Raw genomic sequence first — 14,986 nt, 5'->3', positions numbered from 1 at the left:
ATTTTATGATGGAATATTTCACTCTCTATTCCCGGGTAAACATTCCTTGGAATTGTTTTGCCACCCAAACACGACATATTTATTGTTTGAAGAGGGGCAAGGTGAGGACTCTCAGCTCCTGGCTCAGCTCACCTGAATCCTCTGGAAACGCCAGGTTTAGTGGTTGTGAAATAGGCTGAAAATGCACTAAATTAGACAAAAAAAAAAAAAAAAAAGGGCTTGATTCTCTTCAGAAGGAAGGAAACAAAAGGGTGAATCATACCCAAGCTCGACAAGCACAAGAGAATTCCACCAGCTCATCAAAGCAGGGAAGAGAAAAATGAGAGTAAGGCCCACAGGCACCCAGAAATTAAAACCATGTGGGCCTTCAAGGGTTCAGCACATCCAAGGGTTCAAGAATAAAGCTCCAGAAGAGATAAGAACCTGGAAAATGCACTTTTTCATCCCAATCTAAGGGCTTGACTGTGCCAGCTCCTGATTGCAGCTCCGCCAGTCCTTTAATTCTCCGAGCAGGCCCCAAAAATGGCTCTGGGAGTTCAGGTCTTACACAGACAGTGAGAATTCTCTGGTGCCTGCTCCGAAAAAAAAGTGAGTTATTGGGGAAAAATGTGGGCAAAGAACCACTTGGTCACCTCTTTATCACGATGTATTTAACTCTTGAGCAAAAGAAATTAAACCAGTAACACAGACAGACCCTGTCACAGAATAAAAAAACATAAAGCCACCGATCAGTGCCATAAATGCCCTAAACTGCTGGCAGGAAAATCTGGGAAATCAGAATTCCACACACACACAGACAGGTAAAACAGCCCTCATGTTGTTCTGCAGGTATTTGTTTTTTTTATGTCACACCTCACCTGAATTCAAGGAAACCTGTGGCAAACTTCCAAATGCTGCTCAACCTTGGATTTCCCTCCAATTCGGATCAGAGCTTTTTTCAAAGCATTTTATTTCAGATTAAAAAAAAAAAAAAGGTCCTTTGGTTCATTTTTATTGCAGTACACTCGTTTTTACTCATCTGACTGATTTTACTCCTTTGGTTTCTTCTGGCTAACACCAGTTTTAATAAAATTGGTTTATTTTCAATATTTTTAATAATAGAAGAACATTTTCCAATATTATTTTGATAATAAAGAGTCGAAACAGTATTTGGATAATAAGCATCAAAAAATATTATTTTGATAATAAATAAATAAATAATTATAAAGAGTCCCTTTGCTTACACACTTAACAATTCCTTTATCTCATAATCCAGGTCTTAGCACCTCTCAACATCACAGAATCACCAAATTCAATTAAAACATGAAAATAAAACCCTCCTTGGAGCGCCATCGAATCTGAAACTGGCTTTCAGGAGTTTAGCATATGAAGTGTTAAAAATATTTAGTAAATGTTTCTAAATGCAGCCTCAATTTCAAGTTCCACTGGTAAAATTTCTAAATGCAAAGTTAAAAAAAAAAAAAAAAATTAAAATATCTTCCCTATTTTCATCAACTCCCCCCCAAAGAAGACTGATCTGTGTTGGCTGGAAGGGACAGCTTTTTTAAAAACAAAACAAAAAATTCAAAATGAGCTGTGAATATACAGTATTCTGTGGGAATATGGTATTTATTGGCTCCAAGGTGATCAGGTAGGTAAAATTACGGACTGTCCCTGGAGAAGAAATGGATGAGGAGAGAGTGAAAATGGACCAAGGTGTTTTAAACCCTTGTTTGGAGGCAGCAAACCCAGCCCTGACTCACCCAGGTGCCCCAAACAGCCTCCTGGAGGTGGCCACAATTCCCTTTAAAATCAACCCCCCACACACACGTTCCTTCAACTGGGGCACCTCAGATTAGGGATCTCTCCCGCCTTTTCTGGAGGGATTTACAAAAGCTTTGGAGAAATCTCCAAGCTATGGAATTAGCCTGGTATTTATAGCTCTGCTTCCCGTGTTCTTTTGAGCTTCCCGGCACCTCCTTTCTCCCCCATCTGCTGGTTGTTGACACGACGTAACCTCGGGATTTTTGACGATGAAAAATCCATCGGGATAAGAGCATTTCGTTGGATATTGCGGAATTCTGCCTGCATCCCAGGGGTGAGGCAGCTCCACTTTGCTGCTACAACATATAACCCAGGGCAGGAGTGGAGCTGAGTATTTTCCAGCGTGGATAACTGGAGCTCTTGTTGTTTAATCGTGTCAAAATAGATGGCTCCCGAATAATATGGTTAATGCTCCACGTGGCACAACATTGGGATTTTCTCACCTTTCAACTGCTGGTCCCGTACAGTCATTGAAATCCTTTTAAAAGCTTTTTTATTTTGTTCTCTTATCGAAACTCCACAAATGGATGCACTGCCCACCCTCTACAAACTGCTAAATTGTTCCCCTCCTCTCCTTCAACACCATCAGATGCTGAAGGTGCCTGTCCTCCCCTTTAATTTTTGTTAATATCGGCCCAAATATCATCTTTGTTCTCACGGCGGAAAACCCCCAAAATCCACGTGCAGGAGTTTCCCAGCCCAACAAACCCCAGGGATTTCTTTTGGGAGTACTCACCTACATTGCTCCTCATGGTCTTGCTCGGGGATTTCTAGGCTCCCTTAAAACTCCCGGTGCACTTTGAGCTTGGCTTTAGACAGTGTCCTGTTGTGCTCTATGTCCATCGAGGTGGCTCCTGGGCTTCCCCCACCCCTCATCTGAGGAACTCCTGCTCCCCACGTGACATCTGGGGACACAATCACAGCGGGTGAATTAAAAAGTCTTTATTTCCCTTCTCTTGGTCGCTTTTGTAAGTCCCAGTGCAATCACTTCAGCGGTTACTTGATGTAAAATGGAAGAATATTTGATGGCTCTGACTGGAAAGGATCAAAAACAAAGATGCCTTTTGTTACTGGATGGTGTTTCCCTGGCCAGAAGAGTGAGGAAATTCCTATAAAAATGAGTGTATGGATCCTTAGTAGGCGAACAAAAAGGTCATGTCTTCAGCCACCTCGAGCTGTGCTAATCCACACCAAAACCCTCCCACTAAGGACGAAAAGGCTGGGTTGGAAAGGGCTATGATTGATGTTTTTGAATGTCTCTGACACCAAGAGGAGCCAACAGTCCTTTCAATCAATTAATTAGATGCTTTTAGGGGTGAAAGGGATTTGGGGCTCATCAGGTTAAAGAGGCACATCCAAAGAACTGGTGGGTTAAAACCTCGGATCTGAGAGTCAACAGGCACAGTTGGGCACCAAATTCAGAACTATTGGGGATTTCCCACCTTTTACCAAATAACCCTTCAATTATAACAGCTGCAGCATCACTGAGCTTCGAATCCTACAGACAGTGGAATGAATTTGTTCTGATTTTCGTGTTTGGAGCCTCTTTGAAAGCCGTTTGTCACCACAACAAAGCTCTTGGTTGTTCTTAAAACCTTCTCCCGTCACGGGAAACCCCACTGAACAAAAAAAATTTCAGAGAAGCCAAACAAACAGGGTGTGAGCACACAGGTCACTGGGTTTACCTGCTCTTCACACTGAATACCATGTACAGCCAGTCCAGAGATATTATCATATAATACACAGATGTTATTGAATTATTCACAACGTGACCACAATTACACATTAATATATTTCAAAACATGACCATTATGATATATGATACAGATATTATTGAATTCTTTCAGAACATGACCATCACCATATCATGGAATTGTTAGATGATTATATATTTCAACACGTGGCCACCATAACACATAGATATTATTGAATCATTTCAAAACACGACCATTCATGTAATTATAGATAAATAAGGATCCATGGCTTCACAATGTAGCTTATCTTTACAGCAACCAATCAAACAAAAAGGTGGGATAATCCCCCATTAACGAATTTGCATAAAGAGATATTTTAGATCACGGTTTCACTGGGGATAAAACAATCTTCACATCAAATTATTAATGTTCCAACCCGCTGAAAGGTATTGATAAGAGCCATTTTTATGAAGGGTTCCCCTGGAGCATGTAATGCTGATCACAGCAAACACTGCAAAACTAATTTACTGGAAACAATTCCAATAGATGGATGAAACAGCCCAAGAATAAAACCTAAGTCAGAGCAGGGCTTAAAAAAAAAAATAAAATCTGGGTCACATGGACAGTGCAGTGGACTGGAGCAGCAGCAGGGAAAGAAGCTTCTGTTAAAGGCCTCAAGAAATCCAGAGAAAAGCATTATAGAAATTAATCTCAATAAATAACCTGATCTCTTATCAAAATTAAACAACGTCAATAAAATAATGATACAAATTGTCTGTACTGACATAAAAATGGACTTAGTGACTATAATATCTTTATTTTTTGACTGAACACCTATCCATAACACCAAACTTCCCAGAGTCCTCCAAAGCTGCAGGAATCTCACAGGTGACTGTATTTTTGGGGAAGAAACAGCAGTTTTTTTCCCCCAGTGCCTTTTGCTGCGTGGCTCCCTCCCTTTGTGTGAGCTTTCTATTTACATAACGAGTCTGTTGCCAACAGATTAAAAAAATCCTGGGCCCCTCTAATCTCTGCAGATACAATATTCTTACAACCATGGTATTATTGGGGGCATCTAAAACGAAAGAGACCAAAGGAACAAAAAAAAAAAGGGGTGGGGGGGGAGAAATAAAAAACAAATAAAACAAAACTGTAAGAGAAACAAACTCAACTTTTCAAGTGTGAGCTGTCCCAGAGGAGTGTGAAGAGGGGATGGCAACCAGCCAAGTTGTCCCTTCCCTTCAGGTGGGTTTGAAATGCATTTCTTCTGAACCAATCAACTTGATTATTGGCCATTTCTCAGGTTATTTTCCCCCTTCACCCCGTGGCATGAACGAAAAACTCAACCTCCCAAGCAGTTCATTCCAAACCACAGCTGGGAAATGCCAGCAAAGGCTTGGAGACCAGTTTAGGAGCAGCTAAGTCTGATTTTTCTTTTCAGTAATTGTTTGGTTTAAAGTGTCAGAGTCACACAAAATCCTGTTTAGTCACTTGCGTTGCCTTCCATAGCACCAAAAATAAATATATTTAATTTCTAGTGGTGGCACTGCAGTACCAGGGGATGAACAGGCCCACCACGCACACCTGACACATCAAAGAAAAATAAAAGAAATCGTGATAAAATTAGACATTGCTGTGTTTATTATCTAAATATGGGGCAAGAAGAGAAAGGCCAGGATGGTGTGGATGGGAAGGGACCTGACAAACCATCCAGTGCCACCCCCTGCCACGGGCAGGGACACCTTCCACCGGCACAGGTTGCTCCAGCCTGGCCTTCCTTGGACACTGCCAGGGATGGGGAATCTACCGGGAGGAGAGGCAAGGAGAGAAGTCACTCACTCACTCACCTACCTCCAAGCAGGAAGACTGGTGGATGGAATGCACCAGGATCTGGTGGGTCTCTGGGCTTTGGGGAAGGGTTGGAGAAGTGCTGTTTCTTCAAGTGTTTGCGTTTCTTGGCCCGTTTCGTTGTGATGAAGCCTCTTCGTCCTGCAAGGAAACACACCTTGCACTGAAAGGCCTGCAGAAAGGCAAACCTTCCTCAAGTTCCCTCTGGAAGGATCCCTTTTTTTTTTCACTGACCAGGAACACGGGATCAGGAGAATTCCCTACAGTCCAAGGCAGGGGCCAGGCCTGGCCTTATCCTCCTCTGCTTTACATTTGCACAGGATTTAGGGCTGCAGAGGCAGAGGCCAGGCAGCTGGAGAAGGGATAACAGGGCTTTTAAACGAGATATTCCTGAGAAGATCCACCAGAAAACTTCAGAAAACATGCCCTGTTTTGCTTATTTATATCTGGTTTATTTATGCACTTCCTCTCTTTGTGTACACTCAGATACACATTTATATAGAAATTAACATTAAAAAATCATAAAATTAACATAAAAATCCCACTGAAAGGAGATTATAGACTTGTAGACTTCCTTTTCCCCAAATGCCTGGTAGATTTTTCTCCCCAAAACAAACACAGCTACAAGGAATTCTGTGACTTCAACCCGTGATGGAGGATCCTGAACTCGGCCTAAGCAGAGCCTGGTGTTTAATTTTATTAATTTTATTCTTAGAACCAGCATTAAGAGTGGTGGAGGGGGGAAATATCAGTGCATGATTAAGCCTGGACTAACTCCAGGGCTCCCAGGATTTTCAGGTTTCCCCAAAGCAGAGCTGGAACCTCAACCAATCCAGGCCTGGCTTAAACCAGGGCTCTGTTGGCTCCTCAGAGCTTGAACACTGTGGGGACACCACGTTTTTTTTCCTTACTCCTTCATTTCCCTGGAATGTGAGGGGGAAATCCCCAAGGTGGAGCCCCTTCCTCACGTCAGAGGGCACAACTCAGCCTCTGCTCCAGGGCTGCTCCCTCTGCTCCACCAAGTGGATCAGCCAAGGGAGCCGATTTGGGTCTTTCTGCTGGATTAGTCTTAACCCAGCTCAGTTCCCTAATCCCTGGGGCTGCAGGAATGCCTGGGCTGGGCTGGGAAGGAGTGGTAAGTGGGTAGGAACGAGGAGCTCCAAGGGGGAAAGAGCAGCAGTGAGTTTGGCTCAGGCCACTTGGAGCAATCCAGGGTTTGCTCCTTCGTTTCAGAGTCCTGGAAAGGCTTTCCCATTCTCCCGTTTTCATTGCAGGACCCCGGGATGTTCGCTGTTTCCACAGGATTTATATTTATCTGCCTGTAAACTCAAACTTTGGGATCCCAGTTTAATTGTTCCACTGCCAAAGAGCGGGAGGAATGTGCAAAACAACAACAACCAAAAAATCTGTTTGGAATACCTGAGTGGAGTCACCACAAAGCTGCCTGAAACAACGATCTGATTAGAATTCCCATCCATTATCCCAATATTTGCTAGGCACAAGGCCCGGAGAAAATGAAGTTAAAGCAGAACAGATGGCCCAAGAAAAGAGAAGCCGCTCTCCTGCCTTCCCAGGCCACCTTTGCAGGAACATATGGCCTTTCCCTGGGCTTTTGTGGGACAACAAGCGGGCCAGATGAACACAACCCCGAAAAGTGAATTATGACCCCCCTGACAGCACGAGGCACCCAGTGCAAAACATGAAAGCTGAAGGAAACACAATGAGAACAGGCGGGTTTTGCAGAGAAACCGATTCAAAAACTAGATGTAAAGCTTAATTACTACCGCATTTCTTTCAATTATGTGATCTATAGTTGTAAGCCTAACATACTAATAAATTTACTTTACATTTTTCACAGGGTTGGCAAGGCTGTCAGTTTGAGTGGCTGTAGCTTTGAGCAGGGGGGGGGTGTAAGAAGGGATATACTCTGTTTTTTGGTCTTAGAAAGGAAAGAAATGTGTTCTCTGTATCCTTCATATGCAGTTAATCCTCAAGATTTAAAGCCTGCAAACTGAAGGTCTCTTCAACAGCCACACCCCCTGATTTATTTCGGTTTAGAATTAAGAATTAATGAATAATTTAAGAACTTCAAACCCCTGGCTGTGTTTCCCTGGGCTCCTTTGCCCACCTGTTGTCCCCGGCACTGCCTCACAACGGGAGTGGAAGCAACTTTTCTCCTTTAATTTAAAATGAAGATAACTGGGAAACTGCTGAGGACAGAGATGGTGAAGAAAGAATTTGAGGTCTGTCTTGGGTTTTCTCTCGCTTTCCCTACACAAGGGTTGCCAGAGGTACAAAAGAACGAGCCAGTAAAAAAAAAAAAAAAATTTACTACTACAAAGGAATAAATAAGTGAATTTCTTTATCACAGGATGGGTCGGGTTGGGAGAGACCTTAAAGCCCATCCAGTCCCAACCACTCCCGTGGGCAGGGAATGTTCTACTGGACCAGGATATCCAGGATACCCCAGCAGGGAACTTGTCTGTGCTGTTGTCTGTACCTGGGGCACATCACCATTCCAAAAGGGGGGTAAAGCAGAACAGGAGCCCTTGGAATGAGGAGGGGACAATGTTAATACAGCCCCTTCTAGATTTCTCTGGTCAACACAAAGCCTCATCGTACAAAATATAAATATCCCCCCCCAAAAATGAAGACATTCGGTAAAATAACCCAAAGAGGGGACATTTAACGCAGCAAGCAGGAGGCCAGTTTATATTTTTGCTTTATCATCACGTAATAAAGTGTCTGCTCCGAGACACGACATCATGGCTTTGTTTAAACTTCCACCCTTCCCCCCAAAGAAAATAACATAAACTTCTCCAAACCGAGCTGCTTCTTATTTAAAAAAAAGCCTGGGCACAAATCTCCATAACTGGCAAATCTTGATTATTTTAAAACTCTCCTCTCAGCGACCAGCACCCAGCACGGACTCTTTGCATCCGTTTCCTACTGGAAAGGGAATTTATCCTGCCTGGAACTGGAAAGGCCGAGACAATTTCAAAATCTTTTTTTTTTTTTTTTTTTAGAACTCCAAGTAGTTCTTTCAAAGCGATGCTGCTACTAATTAGCCCAACTAATTGTCCGACTCATTGATAAAAGTATCAGGACGGTGTTTTTGTAATCCCCCGGCACAGGACTCCCGAATCAGAATTTCTGGAATTCTGATTCTATTCTTGCTAAGGTTAATAGATGGTTTCCCACTGAGTTTAATATAATTCACATTGGATCACTCCTGAGTCTATATTTATATAAAATGCCCTACTATTCGAATCTGTTTGATCATTTTAAAATTATCCACCTTATTTATTCATAGATAGAGATCAAAATTCCACAAAAATTCAGCCCAGGATTGAAGGAGTTTTCAGAAAGCTTCCCTGGATTTCATGTTCTTAAAAAAAAAAAAAGGGTTCATGTTTTTATAAAAGTCTGGTTTTCAGGCATTTCTAAGTACTAAATACTCAAATATTCCTCTGTTTTTTAGGAATGTGCATCACTTGCTACAACAGCACTGAGGCCAAACAGAAATATTAAATATTATTTATGACAGATGTACCAAGTGTCCATCTCTTAAAAAGCCAATAAAACTCACTTTTTTTGGCGAGGTTTTCTCAGTTTGTGAAAAAGCCCAGAGACGAGAAAAATGCTGCAGATAATAATAATAATAATAATAATAATAATAATAATAATAATAATAATAATAATATAACCAAATCCAAGTCCTCCTAATGCCTTAAGGAATTCCCAGATCTGGGGGCTCCCTGGGGCCGTTATTGATCCCCACCCCCTGTGCTGTTCTGGCCACGGTGATCATAAAAACAACTCATTTTGCTGCAGGATCGGGCAGAGATGATTCCTCTTTCACCCTGAAATCCTAATTTCCGGACACAATTCCTTCTGTTTTTTCCTGGCACTGGGATGAAGAACAAACCCTCCCACCTGCCTCCTCTTCCCCCGCTCGGGGTGATGTTGGGAATCTGCTTCCTGGACTCTCTCACCAACAACTCCTGCTCCTTTCATCCTCACCACACTTTTCCTCTTGGATCTAATTCCTCAGGCAGGGAACCTGGCCTTGGCACAGTCCTGGGACTCCTCCTCACCCCCAGGGTTGTGAAACCCTCTCCAAAACACGGTCACGCATCTCACCCTGACACTCCCTGAGCTCCCTCTCCGGCTCCTCAGCCCTTGGATCTGACTCTGCATCTCTTCAGGATCTTTGTGGAGTCTTGTGAGGGGCAAACTTGTCCCAGTGTAGCTCCTCAGCCCAGATGTGGAAGCATTTCTAGTCATACAAGACTTTTTTCAGTTAAAAAAAACCCTAAAAACGGGCAAAACCTGAGCTGGCGGTTCGGGCCCGCAAAGCCAGGATGAGGAAAGTTCTCCGGGCCCACACCTATTCCCTGCTTCTGCCCAGGCTGGCACTGAGGAGCCCCCACCCTGGAGGGGAAAATTTCAGCCACATGAGGGGGATTTCCAAGGAAATGATCAGCAATCCATGAGGGGCTGGAGTGTGTGCAGGGAAGGGACCGGAGCTGGGAAGGGGATGGAGCAGCAGGAGGGGCTGAGCCGGGGAGGGTCGGGCTCTGCTCCCAGGGAACAGGGACAGGAGGAGAGGGAACGGCCTCAGGCTGCGCCAGGGGAGGGGCAGGTTGGATATAAAGCAAAATTCCTTTATGGAAAAGGTTGGCAAGCATTGGAACGGGCTGTTCGGGGCAGTGGTGGAGTCCCCACGCCTGGCGGAGCTCAAAAAACAGGTGGATGTGTCACCTGGCAACACGGCTCAGTAGTGGCCTTGGGCTGATGATCCTGCAGGTCTTTTCCAACACTAAAAGTGGAAAATCCCAAGCACGGGGAAAATCCCAAGGAAAAGCAGCATGGTATTACAAACTTCTCCTAACGCTGGGAACACCTCACCACAGGGCATCATAAATGCCCCGGGGGTTTGGTGTGTTGGGATGACCAAAGGGATTCTGGGGGAAGGGGATGAAACCAAAACTCCAGGAGAACACGATCCCTCCTGAACACTCCCACAAAGTGGAAAGTGGATGGGATTTTTTTTATCCCACGTCTTCTCTGCATAATCAGACAGGAAAAAGAGGCGACAGCGAAAAACAAGGATTTAAAGGTGTGAAGGGGTTTGACAGCGAATCAATAATGGAAACAGGCAAACCCCAGATTTTCAAAGTTAAGGAAAATATAAGCTGAAGGATTTTCACCTCAGCAGAGCACGCAGAGGGAAAGGATCTGAGAGCAAGACTTTTAGTCACAGTCACCACACAACAGGGTTAGACCCAAATTTGCTCTTTCATGACATGATTTTATACAAAATTTGCTCTGTAACCAAAAAAACCCCACCCTTTCAAGCCAGAGAAGCTCCTAAAACACAAGAAGTTAAACACTTCTAATTGCTCTGCAAGTGATCTTAATTTAATAATGACATAATTATATTTACTTAATAATTAAAATATAAGTGTATTAACATTACAGCCTTACAATTTTGCGCGGTTTTAAGAACAGGGAATTGCAAAATGCCAACTGGTCTGATTTAATGTCTGAATTTTCTCCTCCTTCACAGAAACCACAGGTTAAATGTCCCAATTCCTTCATTCTCAGCCTGTTTTTTTACCCTTTGTGGATTCAGGCACGATAAAAGATAAAAGTTTCTGTTTCCTCTTTTGCCCTCACAAACTTCCCCAGTTCAAAGGCCTGGCAGGAAGGAGTTAATGGGAGCTCCCAGATGACAGAATTCAGTTCCCAAAGAGAGCACAAGGAGAAAAACTGCAAATTCCTACTGAACTATGAGAGGAATTGTGGGGACAACAGGATCCCCTGGGAGCTACTCCTCTCTGGGAGGTGTTTGCCACACAAATGCCTTCCACAAACCTTTCCCAACTGGGATGATTTTATATTTCTGCAAGCAGCGCAAGAAAATGCTTAAAGCACCTGCGCAGCACCAGGAGGGGAAGGAGAATATCGCACTAAAAGAAGCAAAAATGCAGTATGAAGGATTTAATAGGGACAAACACAAGAAAAATATTCCCGTCCTTCCAGATCACAGACTGGTTAAAGCTGGAACAGAGCTCCAAGGTGAAAGGTAGAGGAGCAGTAGTGGCTCAGTTTGAAATCTTCTCAGTCCTTTCTAAAACACGCTGAAAACCAGCTGGTTTTGACAGGACTGCAGGTAAAGGCACCAGGGCATCCCAGCCTTAATGTTATCCAGGACAGGTGGCAAAATTACCCAAATATTTGCAATGTGGTTTTTTTTTAATAAGCAGCATCACCCAAATCAGGGATTTGCTCCCCTTGCCTCGGTGGAAGACCCAAGTTTTGCAGTTTTCCAGTAAGAATTTTGGACTTTGTTCCTACAAAGGGGCACTTAAAAAGCACATTGCAAAGTGCTTTTCTCTCCCATCCCCAGCTCCCAGTGATTGTTTTCCGAGGATCACAATCAAAGTAATAAATATTAAAGGCATCTGATATGCACATAATTTTGACAGAACGGATCTCTGAGGGTCTTTTTTTTTTTTTTTGACGCTTCAGATGGAATCCTAAGTCAGGCTGGTGTTGGGAAAGGGTGTAAAGGGCCCCACCTGCAGCACACGTGTGGTGGGTATAGATTGAATTCTGTGCTCTGAGAATACAATACAAACTCAAAAGCTGCTCCATGAGAACTTCCTGCAGCACAAAGAGGATCCTCCAGTCGGAACACCCACGTGTCAGACGGCTCCAGAGTGCCATTATTCCCCCTGTCACCTGCTCATTTCCCTGCAGAATCTGTCCCCTGCAAATGTCACTCGCTGCCACTCAAGTGCTTAAATTGGGCTGGGGATAAAAAGAAAATTAAAGAGGGGGGAGAAAAAAAAACAAAAAAAAAAGAAAAAGGTATGTACCTGAGCCAACAGAAATGTTCACGCTGGGAAAAGGATCAAACTTCCAAACAGGGATTAGGAGCACAAGGAATGAAGTGCTTCAGAAGCTGGGAGAGAAACAGGGCCCATGGAAAACAAACTTCTTGCTCTGTGCAAAAACTCGGCAGAATGGCACGAGATTTCCTGCTCAGACCTATCAAATCTATCATATTTAATACATAATCTCAACATTTGGCTCTGAAACGCACCTAAAAACAGCGGTATTGAAGAGCAAGGAATATCCTATAGGAATATCTTATAGGATATATCTTATAGGAGGATGAAGGAGTCTTTATAGGAATATTTTTTTTTTTTCTCTCCCCCAAAACCCTTTAAATAATTTCTGTGGAAGAAACTTTGGAATTAAGTAGGTTTCCTTGCATTAAATATCTAAAGGTAGAATTCATTTATATCCTGCTTTTGAGAAATCCCCTCGGGATTTCACACAACCCCAACCCTTTCACATGGAAAGGAGACAGAGAGAGACAGAAAAAATTGACTGTTCTCAGGAAAACATCACAAAAGGCAATTGGGCTCCTTGGGTTTGATGATAATTCAGGAAAAATAGTCTGAGGATCCGGTCTGGAGATGGGAAAATGATGGAACAGGCCCTGCTCCTTGTCTGCCTTTCCCAGAGGAGCTGTGGCTGCCCCTGGATCCCTGGAAGTGTCCAAGGCCAGCTTGGAGCACCCTGGGCTGGTGGGAGGTGTCCCTGCCCCTGAGATGGAACTGGATGATCTTTAAGGCCCTTTCCAACCCAAACCATTCCCTGATTCCACAAAAGCTGCTGCTGAAAGGTACAACGGAGCAAAAAAGGCGAATTCTTGATTCCATCTGCAGAGCGAGGCCCGAACATTTTGCAGTCCAGAAGATCTGGAACCACAAACCGAACAGTTGAAGACAGGAGATCACTGATTAAATGCTATTTATTTAAGTCAAGGAGTCAAATGGGATGTTATCTTGGAATTGAAGATCAAGCACAAGGGCCAGGTGGGTGAACCAGGGTCACCCAGGTTTGGAAGGACCAGACTGCAAACACACTGATGGACTAAAGACCAAAAAATAGATCCAAGGGGACAGAAACAGTGTCTGCTCGTTCCTCCCCAGCTGGAAGAACAAATAAAAACATATGGGAAGGTCTGTCCTCGGAAGGAAACTGGAACAACAAAACAAACCCAAACCCCTCAGTGTGGCAGAAGGAGAAATAACCTCGCCCTGTTTGTCTCTCAAATGTAAAAATCTGCCTTCTGGGGGGTCAAAAAAACTCCCCAAAACAAAGAGAAAAGGAAATGTCAAGAGAACTGCCTTGATTTTTTTTTTTTCCCTTTCATTTATAAACACTACATGAACGAGACACTTAATTTGTCTGGGCTAACAAAGCACTTCTGAGAATCCTCCAGTCATGTTGCTTGAAAAATAAAGAATATATATATTATATACGTGTTATAAAGGCATAGAGCACAAAGATCTGCAGAACAAGCAAAATAAAGATTATATATATGTATTATGTATGTGTAACAAAGATATATATTACAAACATCTGCAGAAGGAGCAAAATAAAGATTATATGTATGTATTAAATGTATGTATTAAATATGTATTATAAAGATATATATTAGAAAGATCTGCAGGACAAGCAAAATAAAGATTCTATGTTATTACATATATACTATAAAGATACATATATATTAGTAAGACTTGCAGGACAAGCAAAATAAAGGTTATATATATAATATATACATATATTATAACCTTATATATATATATAAGGTTATAATAGATGTATTATAAAGGTATATATGATAAAGCTTCCACAAGCAGCATGAGAAGCATCAGATTCGTGCCTTCATTTTTCATTTAACACTCAATTTGCCTCAAATTCTGCAGGAATTTTCAGGATTTTGACCCCCTATTTTACTTTTCATTTCTTTTCCACCTAATTCTTGGCCTTTTCCTGGGCTGCTCTCCGGGTTTGACCACACCAGGTGGTGTTGGGCCTGTTATCACACACACATACGGATATCACAACTCATCTGCAGGTCAAAAAAATCTCGTGAGAAAGGAAGAATAAGGAAAAACCATTAAATGCTGGGGGGAAAAAAAAAAAAAAAAGAAGTTAATGACTCATATTTTTGTATGGAAAAGAAACTGAGCTCCCTCCATGCAGCTTATTTTTCACATTAGCAGAATAAATAAACTTATTAAAAACGAGGTTAAACGTTGGCAGTGAGGAGCCAGGCCCCCGACCTTCAGCTGCTGTTTGAGTCTGGTTATTTTTGAGGCCAAAAACTAACTTTTTACTTCTAGGAAAAGGTGCAACCTCGATTATTTTCCTTACCTTTGCTGCCTGAAGGGATCAGATTTCAAAGATCTTGTCTGTAAATGAGATAATCTTCAATACTGATGCCCCCAGCGACCACCATCGCCAACGAGGATCTGGAGAGGGACACACCAAAAGCAGGACTTAAACCAGGTTTAAATGCCACTAGACCGGGGTTTAAAATATTTATTGACTTATTTCATTCATTCATTTATTTATTTATTAAAAAAAGGCACAAAGTAAAACAGCGCATTTCAAGCAGGACGTGAATTGAGGAGCTGCTGTTAAAAATAAACAGCCAAGCACCAGAGCCACAGCACAGGAAGGTTTTTAACTCTTGGAGGCCCATAATAATAACTCTGTATTAGTGTATTTAATAAATACACCAAACTGGAGGATTTCACTGTTATTATACC

At 42.6% G+C, this 14,986-nt stretch overlaps 1 long non-coding RNA gene across 2 annotated transcripts in view; it reads right to left on the bottom strand.

Annotated features, from left to right (window-relative positions):
* The window catches only part of LOC114069442, a 22,233-nt gene extending 7,551 nt beyond the window's left edge, over positions 1-14,682 (bottom strand). Inside the window, exons 1-3 of one of the 2 annotated variants that reach the window (XR_003573777.1) lie at positions 14,589-14,682; positions 5,345-5,486; positions 2,540-2,708 (exon numbers count right to left, since the gene is read on the bottom strand). This is a non-coding gene — a long non-coding RNA (uncharacterized LOC114069442). The remainder of the gene's footprint in view (positions 1-2,539; positions 2,709-5,344; positions 5,487-14,588) is intronic. The other variant, XR_003573776.1, reaches the window with a different exon arrangement.
* Between the last annotated feature and the right edge of the window lie 304 nt (positions 14,683-14,986).

The sequence above is a fragment of the Empidonax traillii genome, unplaced genomic scaffold (assembly GCF_003031625.1).
Source record: "Empidonax traillii isolate 1590-97213 ecotype Southwest subspecies unplaced genomic scaffold, ASM303162v1 scaffold1261:size185688, whole genome shotgun sequence".
NCBI classification, from domain to species: domain Eukaryota; kingdom Metazoa; phylum Chordata; class Aves; order Passeriformes; family Tyrannidae; genus Empidonax; species Empidonax traillii.
The sequence above is the reverse complement of the archived record's forward strand: the minus strand, read 5'-3'. Positions and strand labels throughout refer to the sequence as shown.